This window comes from Danio rerio, chromosome 11, assembly GCF_052040795.2.
Source record: "Danio rerio strain M-AB ecotype USA chromosome 11, GRCz13ab, whole genome shotgun sequence".
Lineage (NCBI taxonomy): Eukaryota > Metazoa > Chordata > Actinopteri > Cypriniformes > Danionidae > Danio > Danio rerio.
The window spans coordinates 47,607,537-47,615,000 of record NC_141031.1 but is presented as its reverse complement, the minus strand read 5'-3'; the positions used below and the strand labels follow the sequence as shown (position 1 = coordinate 47,615,000).

At 37.2% G+C, this 7,464-nt stretch overlaps 1 protein-coding gene and 1 non-coding gene across 6 annotated transcripts in view; one reads left to right on the top strand and one right to left on the bottom strand.

Annotated features, from left to right (window-relative positions):
* The window catches only part of tomm20b (translocase of outer mitochondrial membrane 20b), a 575,852-nt gene that overhangs the window by 461,127 nt on the left and 107,261 nt on the right, over window positions 1-7,464 (top strand). The gene's annotated exons all lie outside the window — the stretch shown is intronic.
* LOC137496742 (uncharacterized) overlaps window positions 3,501-7,464 on the bottom strand; it is a 73,579-nt gene continuing 69,615 nt past the window's right edge. For 2 of the 4 annotated variants that reach the window (XR_015502967.1, XR_015502963.1), the window contains one exon: window positions 3,501-5,377. This is a non-coding gene — a transcript (uncharacterized LOC137496742). Of the gene's footprint in view, window positions 5,412-7,464 lie in introns of all 4 variants that reach the window. The other 2 variants (XR_015502962.1, XR_015502965.1) reach the window with 1 other exon arrangement.

Genomic DNA, 7,464 nt, shown 5'->3' with positions numbered 1-7,464 from the left:
ACATCAGCGCTCTCACAGGAGTCGTTCTGTAATCTGCAAATGTGGAAACATCATTTCCACACGGATGTCGTCATTCCCAGACACAAACATGCCCTCAGCGCCTGGCAGGAGATTTGAGCCGCCATTACTGTAATGAAAAACTGAAGCATGGAGGAGCGATGCCGCTTCATTAGCACTGCGCAGCCACAGAGAGGATTAAAGCCAAACCGCTTTATGACGGAAAAAAGACGTAAGAGTTTAAAAGCACAAGAGAGGTAAGAACTGGGAAAATCAGGCCTTGAGTCCAAAAGGTTCTGGAAATGATCACGCATTCCCTCATATCAGGAGGATATTCAGAGCAGTTCAGTGCTGCAGAAGAGCTGCAGTTTAGAGCGCACGCACACAGAGATGCAAGATCACACCTGAATAGGATGAACTGTAGATATCATGCAGAAAATGTGGATTTCTTTGTCAGCCAATGTAAAGATACTTTTAAAAGTAATAGATTACAATCTTGTGTTTACACACTGTTTATTCAGTTATTCATAGTGAATGTTGAACTGTAGGCCTACATAAGCTCCAAACAGTCATTTTTGATGACCTCAATGCGACTAAAGTCATCAATAAACTACACAGAAATGGAATGAAGACATGTGGAGTCTGCAGATATTAGTGGCATGATTGAATTAAACACCGCAATCAAACTATTACCGTCATGTAGAACCTTTCACCATATTTTCTGACAAGATTCACACACACAGCTGTCAGTAAAGGACCGCACACACACACACACAAACACCTCGAAACGCGTGAGTCTTTCCATTCGGTGTGCGTTAGTAAATTCCATAACACTCTCAGCAGTCCTTACTCCTTATTTGCGTCTAATACCCCAGTTTGTCACGGGGGCATGAATGAAATGTTCATGAGAAACTGCTGAACTGCAGTTAAAGTCAGGCATCCTGCTGATTTGATTCAGAAGGGCACTGTTTGTCAGACGGCTCACCGGTCAGGTATACATCCGCGCTAAAGCATCAAGGTGAAAGTCATCATAGCTTGCATAGAATAGACCCAGCTCCCAGCCCAACTTTGAGAATAGATTAACGGCCATATATTTTTCTTAATCGCAAGATGAGTCTTACGCAAACGTCGATGACGGCGAACCAATAGTTACATTACTTTTACATTGCTGTAGTGTCACGTTTGACCAATATTAACACATTCTAAATGAATAACAGTACTTTTACACTGGACATTTAATACAATATTCAGGAGTTTATCTGAATGTTCTGTCAGTCACACATCTCAATAAACACTGTTGATATTTGCAGATAAACCTAGACCGTGTCACTGCTGTCCTGTGCATATAGAAGTGTAATATCTGCAGGTGTGTTTCCTGCTTTAACTTCATGCACCACCTGTCTAGTTGGACTTCTCTAAATAGGCACCTTGTTAATGGAGTATTTTCAGTAGCACGTCTCTGTTAACCTGATATTTATGCACACACGCCTGGAGACGTTTACTGGATGTGTGAGGTTAAAATAGCACTTACAAACTGTCACAGACGCTAAAAGCCTCAGTTAAAAGCAGGTTTTTAATGTGCCGCCCACCATAACAGGACACACGTGGAGAAAAGAGTGAGGTGGAGTACTAGTGATGTCAGCTTTCAAAGCATTAGTTTCTCTTCTCCACCTACTGTACATGCAAACACATCCAGAAATGGGTGGATTACTTTTAGGGTTACTTACAGATTACAAATTACACTACTGACAAAATTTGTATTCAGTATTAAGATATCTTACATTACACATTTATGGTAATGTAACTGGACTACATTTGGATTACATTTACATTATGTTTGTGCTCTTTTTAGAATACTTTTAGATTGCATTTAGATTACTTGTATGCTCTTTGGTAGATTACTTTTGCTATTTTATGCAGATTATTTTAGATTACTTTTGTAGCATACATTTAGATTACTTTGGTCCTTTTTTGTAGATTACATTTAGATAACTTTTGTGCTCTTGTAGATTACATTTAGATTACTTTTGTAGTATACATTTAGATTACTTTTATTCTCTTTTGTAGATTACATTTAGATTACTTTTATTCTCTTTTGTAGATTACATTTAGATTACTTTTGTGCTCTTTTGCAGATTACATTTAGATTACTTTTATTCTCTTTTGTGGACTACATTTAGATAACTTTAGTGCTCTTTTGTATATTACATTTAGATTACTTTTGTGCCCTTTTGTAAATTACTTTTGTCCTCTTTTGTAAATTACATTTAGATTACTTTTGTGCTCTTTTGTAGATTACATTTAGATTACTTTTGTAGTATACATTTAGATTACTTTGGTGCTCTTTTGTAGATTACATTTAGATTACTTTTGTGCTTTTTTGTAAATTACTTTTGTGCTCTTTTGCAGATTACATTTAGATTACTTTTGTAGATTACATTTAGATTACTTTTGTTAAATACATTTAGATTACTTTTGTCCTCTTTTGTAAATTACATTTAGATTATTTTTGTGCTCTTTTGTAGATTACATTTAGATTACTTTTGTAGCATACATTTAGATTACTTTTGTGCTCTTTTGTAGATTACATTTAGATTACTTTTGAAGCATACATTTAGATTACTTTGGTCCATTTTTGTAGATTACATTTAGATTACTTTTGTGCTTTTTTGTAAATTACTTTTGTTCTCTTTTGTAGATTACATTTAAAGTACTTTTGTGCTCTTTTGCAGATTACATTTAGATTACTTTTGTGCTCTTTTGTAGATTACATTTAGATTACTTTTGTAAAATACATTTAGATTACTTTTGTCCTCTTTTGTAAATTACATTTAGATTACTTTTGTGCTCTTTTGTAGATTACATTTAGATTACTTTTGAAGCATACATTTAGATTACTTTGGTCCATTTTTGTAGATTACATTTAGATTACTTTTGTGCTTTTTTGTAAATTACTTTGTTCTCTTTTGTAGATTACATTTAAAGTACTTTTGTGCTCTTTTGCAGATTACATTTAGATTACTTTTGTGCTCTTTTGTAGATTACATTTAGATTACTTTTGTGCTTTTTTGTAGATTACATTTAGATTACTTTTGTAAAATACATTTAGATTACTTTGGTCCATTTTTGTAGATTACATTTAGATTACTTTTGTGCTTTTTTGTAGATTACATTTAGATTACTTTTGTGTTCTTTTGTAGATTACATTGAGATTACTTGTGTACTAGTAATGTTAGCATTAGAGTAATATGTTGTATGTTTTTGTTATGTTATTACTTTTTATTGTCTGTACTGTTTCATTTTAATGTCTACATTTTTGTTATAGGATTAGATTATTTAGTTTTCATTCAGTTCTTCAAGTTTAGTTAGTTTTATTTTACTAATTTTACATTAACTATTGCTTGTTTGGTTTTGTTTGCCATTTTATTGCTTCACCTTAAGCTACTACACTAAAGTAAACAAAAGAAAGTAAAGCTTTTTTGTATTTTTTATTTCAACTAATATTTAAGTCCATTTTCTCAGGAACTGTATGCCAAAAATTGTATTTTTAAAAGTTAAGTGTAACCAAACATCTGTTCCCAACCAATACTGTTAGTTTATCTGTTCCCAACCAATACAAATCTTGTCTACAATGCCAAAAAACATTTGGATCTCAACAATAAAAACTACATTTGTTCTCCATTATAATGCATACTAAAAGTTTGACCCACATCAACATACATGCATTAAATATCACAAAACCATAATCATCAACATAGCTTACTGGGGAAAGGAGATCTATATGACACTCAACCCACACAACTGCTCATAAATGCACAAACACTTCCAGCCTTGGTTCTGTACGGCTGCCTACACAAACACACATGCACAAAACAGGCTACTTTTAGCCAGCGCCAACACACACAACCACAAGAGCGTGGTCACAATTTCATCTCCACACATACATTGGTGATGGTGGTTTACAAGGACTCTGCATTGGCACAGTGTTTTATGGAGTATTATATGATCTTAGCCCTAAACCCAACCCTTAGAGCAATCATGTGGCAAAATTGAACACCATTAAATATGATTTTTAAATGTTTTGAATTACGAGGACACAATGAATGTCCTCATAAACATTGATAAGAGTACAGCTAGGTCATACACAGGTCATCATACATATTTCGGTCACTGTAAATCAACAAAATCAGCACACGCAAACACACATTGGTATTGGTGGTTTACGAGGACTCTGCATATAGGCACAATGTGTTTTATACAAAAAAAAATGCTTATTATATGGTCCAACACCTAAACCCAACCCTCATAGCAAACTTGTGAAAAAAATTCAACCTTATTAAATAAGATTCTTAAACATTTTGAATTACAAAGCCACAACACATGTCCTTATAAACCACATAAATACAGTACAGCTACGTCACACCCATGTCATTATACAAATTCAGTCCTTGTAAATCACCAAAACCAGCACACACACACACACACACACACAGCCATTAAACACACACACTAAACACACACACTAAACACACACAGGTACCGGTGGTTTATGAGGACTCTGAAAGACTCTGCAATGTATTTTATACAGGAAAAAAATGCTTATTGTATGACCCCACACCTAAACCCAACCGTCAGAGCAATCCTGTGGCAAAATTGAACATCATTAAATATGATTTTTAAATGTTTTGAATTTCGAAGACACAAGAGAATACAACTAGGTCATACCCATGTCGTTATACACATTTCAGTGATTGGTAAACAATTTGAATTACGGAGGCACAATACATGTCCTTATAAGCTACATTAATAGAGTACAAAAAGGTCATTCCCAGGTCATTAAACAAATATTAGTCCTTGTAAACCATGAAAACCCCCATTAAATATGATCATTAAACATTTTGAATTACGAGGGCACAATACATGTCCTCATAAATGACAATAATAGAGTACAGCTAGGTCATACCCATGTCAATATTCAAATTTCAGTCCTTGTAAACCACTAAAACCAGCACACACACACACACACTGCACTGGATGACACTGGATTATTTTCTTCCCACAATCTTCAGCTCGACTGCCAGCGGAGGAGGAAACGCCACACGGCCTTTCCAACCCAAATCCAGATGTGCACGAAAAAACACAATGAAAGACGGTTTATTCCTGCGTTCCTCAGTATGCAAGCGCAGTCTGTTATTAAAGTTTCTCTTTGTTTAGGAATGGGAGAGGACGTGCATAGCAGTCGCTCCGGGCCGCAGTCCAGCACATGCCTCTGGGAAAGTGTCTGGAATTATCCAGAGCCGGATGTGGACACAATGAGCCGCGAGCTGCTGGACGCTCCGCTGTTTTTCATGCACACTTTCTGCTGTGTGTGATGCGGAAACTACAGAGAGCGAATCAGCCAACGCAAATATTGACTACAGGAAGACACAAGAAGAAGAAGAAAATAGATATATTCATATTCTCTACATCAAAACTGAGTTGAACTTGAGATGGAGGAATGGATGATGGATAGACAATAATGGGTGGATGGATGGATGGATGGATGGATGAGTGGGTGGGTGGTAGGATGGATGGATGGATGGGTGGGTGGATGGATGGGTGGGTGGGTGGATGGGTGTAAGGATGGATGGATGGATAGATGAGTAAGTGGGTGGATGGATGGATGGATGGATGGATGGATGGGTAGGTGGGTGGATGGATGGATGGGTGGGTGGATGGGCAGAATGATAGATTATTAATGGATGGATGAATGGATGGATGGATTTGGATTGGTGGGTGGGTGGATGGATGGATGGATGGATGGGTGGGTGGATGGATGAATGGGTGGATTAGTGGGTGGGTAGGTGGATGGATGGATGGATGGATGGATGGGTGGGTGGATGGATGGGTGGATTGGTGGGTGGGTAGGTGGATGGATGGGCAGAATGATAGATTATTAATGGATGGATGGATGGATGGATGGGCAGAATGATAGATTATAAATGGATGGATGGATGGATGGATGGATGGATTTGGATGGGTGGGTGGATGGGTGGAAGGATGGATGGATGGGTGGGTGGATGGATGGATTGGTGGGTGGGTGGATGGACGGATGGGTGGATTGGTGGGTGGGTAGGTGGATGGATGGGCAGAATGATAGATTATTAATGGATGGATGGATGGATGGATGGATGGATGGGCAGAATGATAGATTATTAATGGATGGATGGATGGATGGATGGATGGATGGATTTGGATGGGTGGATGGATGGGTGGGTGGATTTGGATGGTCGGATGGATGGGTGGGTGGATGGATGGATGGGTGGATTGGTGGGTGGGTAGGTGGATGGATGGGCAGAATGATAGATTATTAATGGATGGATGGATGGATGGATGGATGGATTTGGATGGGTGGGTGGATGGGTGGAAGGATGGATGGATGGATGGATGGGTGGGTGGATGTATGGATGGATGGATAGATGGATGGATGGATGGGTGGGTGGGTGGATGGATGGGCAGAATGATAGATTATTAATGGATGGATGGATGGATGGATGGATGGATTTGGATGGGTGGGTGGATGGGTGGAAGGATGGATGGATGGATGGGTGGGTGGATGTATGGATGGATGGATAGATGGATGGGTGGATGGATGGGTGGGTGGATGTATGGATGGATGGATAGATGGATGGGTGGATGGATGGGTGGGTGGATGGATGGGCAGAATGATAGATTATTAATGGATGGATGGATGGATGGATGGATAGATGGGTGGATGCATGGACGGAGAGAATTAAAGAGGGGTGGATGGATAAATAGATGACAGAGAAAATGATGCATGAATGGAGGGAAAGAACAAAGTCAAAACCTTTATGAGTTTCGTTCTTCTAAGTGCAAAAGAATATATTTTGAAGAATGCTGAAAACTGGTAACCATTGACTTCCATAGTAGAAAAAACAAATCATAAGCAATCATAAGAATGGTTAGATAACATTCTTCAAAATATCTTATTTTGTTTATAACAGAAAAAAAACTCATAAAGGTTTGAAACAAGGCAGAGTAATTGATGACGAAGTGTAAATTTCTGTGTGAATTATCCTTTTAGCTAGTGAAAATATAATTACAGATATCAAAAATTCATATATCCTAACAATTATTAAAATGCAAAACCTTTATGAGTTTCTTTCTTCTGTTAAGCACAAAATAAGATATCTTGAAGAATGCTGAAAATCTGTAACCATTGACTTTCACAGTAGAAATAAAACAAATATTAAAGAAGTCCTTGATTACACAACATTCTTCAAAATATCTTCTTTTGTTTCTAACAGAAGAAAAAACAAAGGTTTCAAACAAGGTGGACTAATTGATGACAATTCAGTTTTTTAGGTAAACTATCCCTTTAACAAGTGAAAATATAATTACAGATATCAAGAATTCATATATCCTGAGAATAAAGTCAAAACCTCAAAAACAAAAAGTCAAAAACAG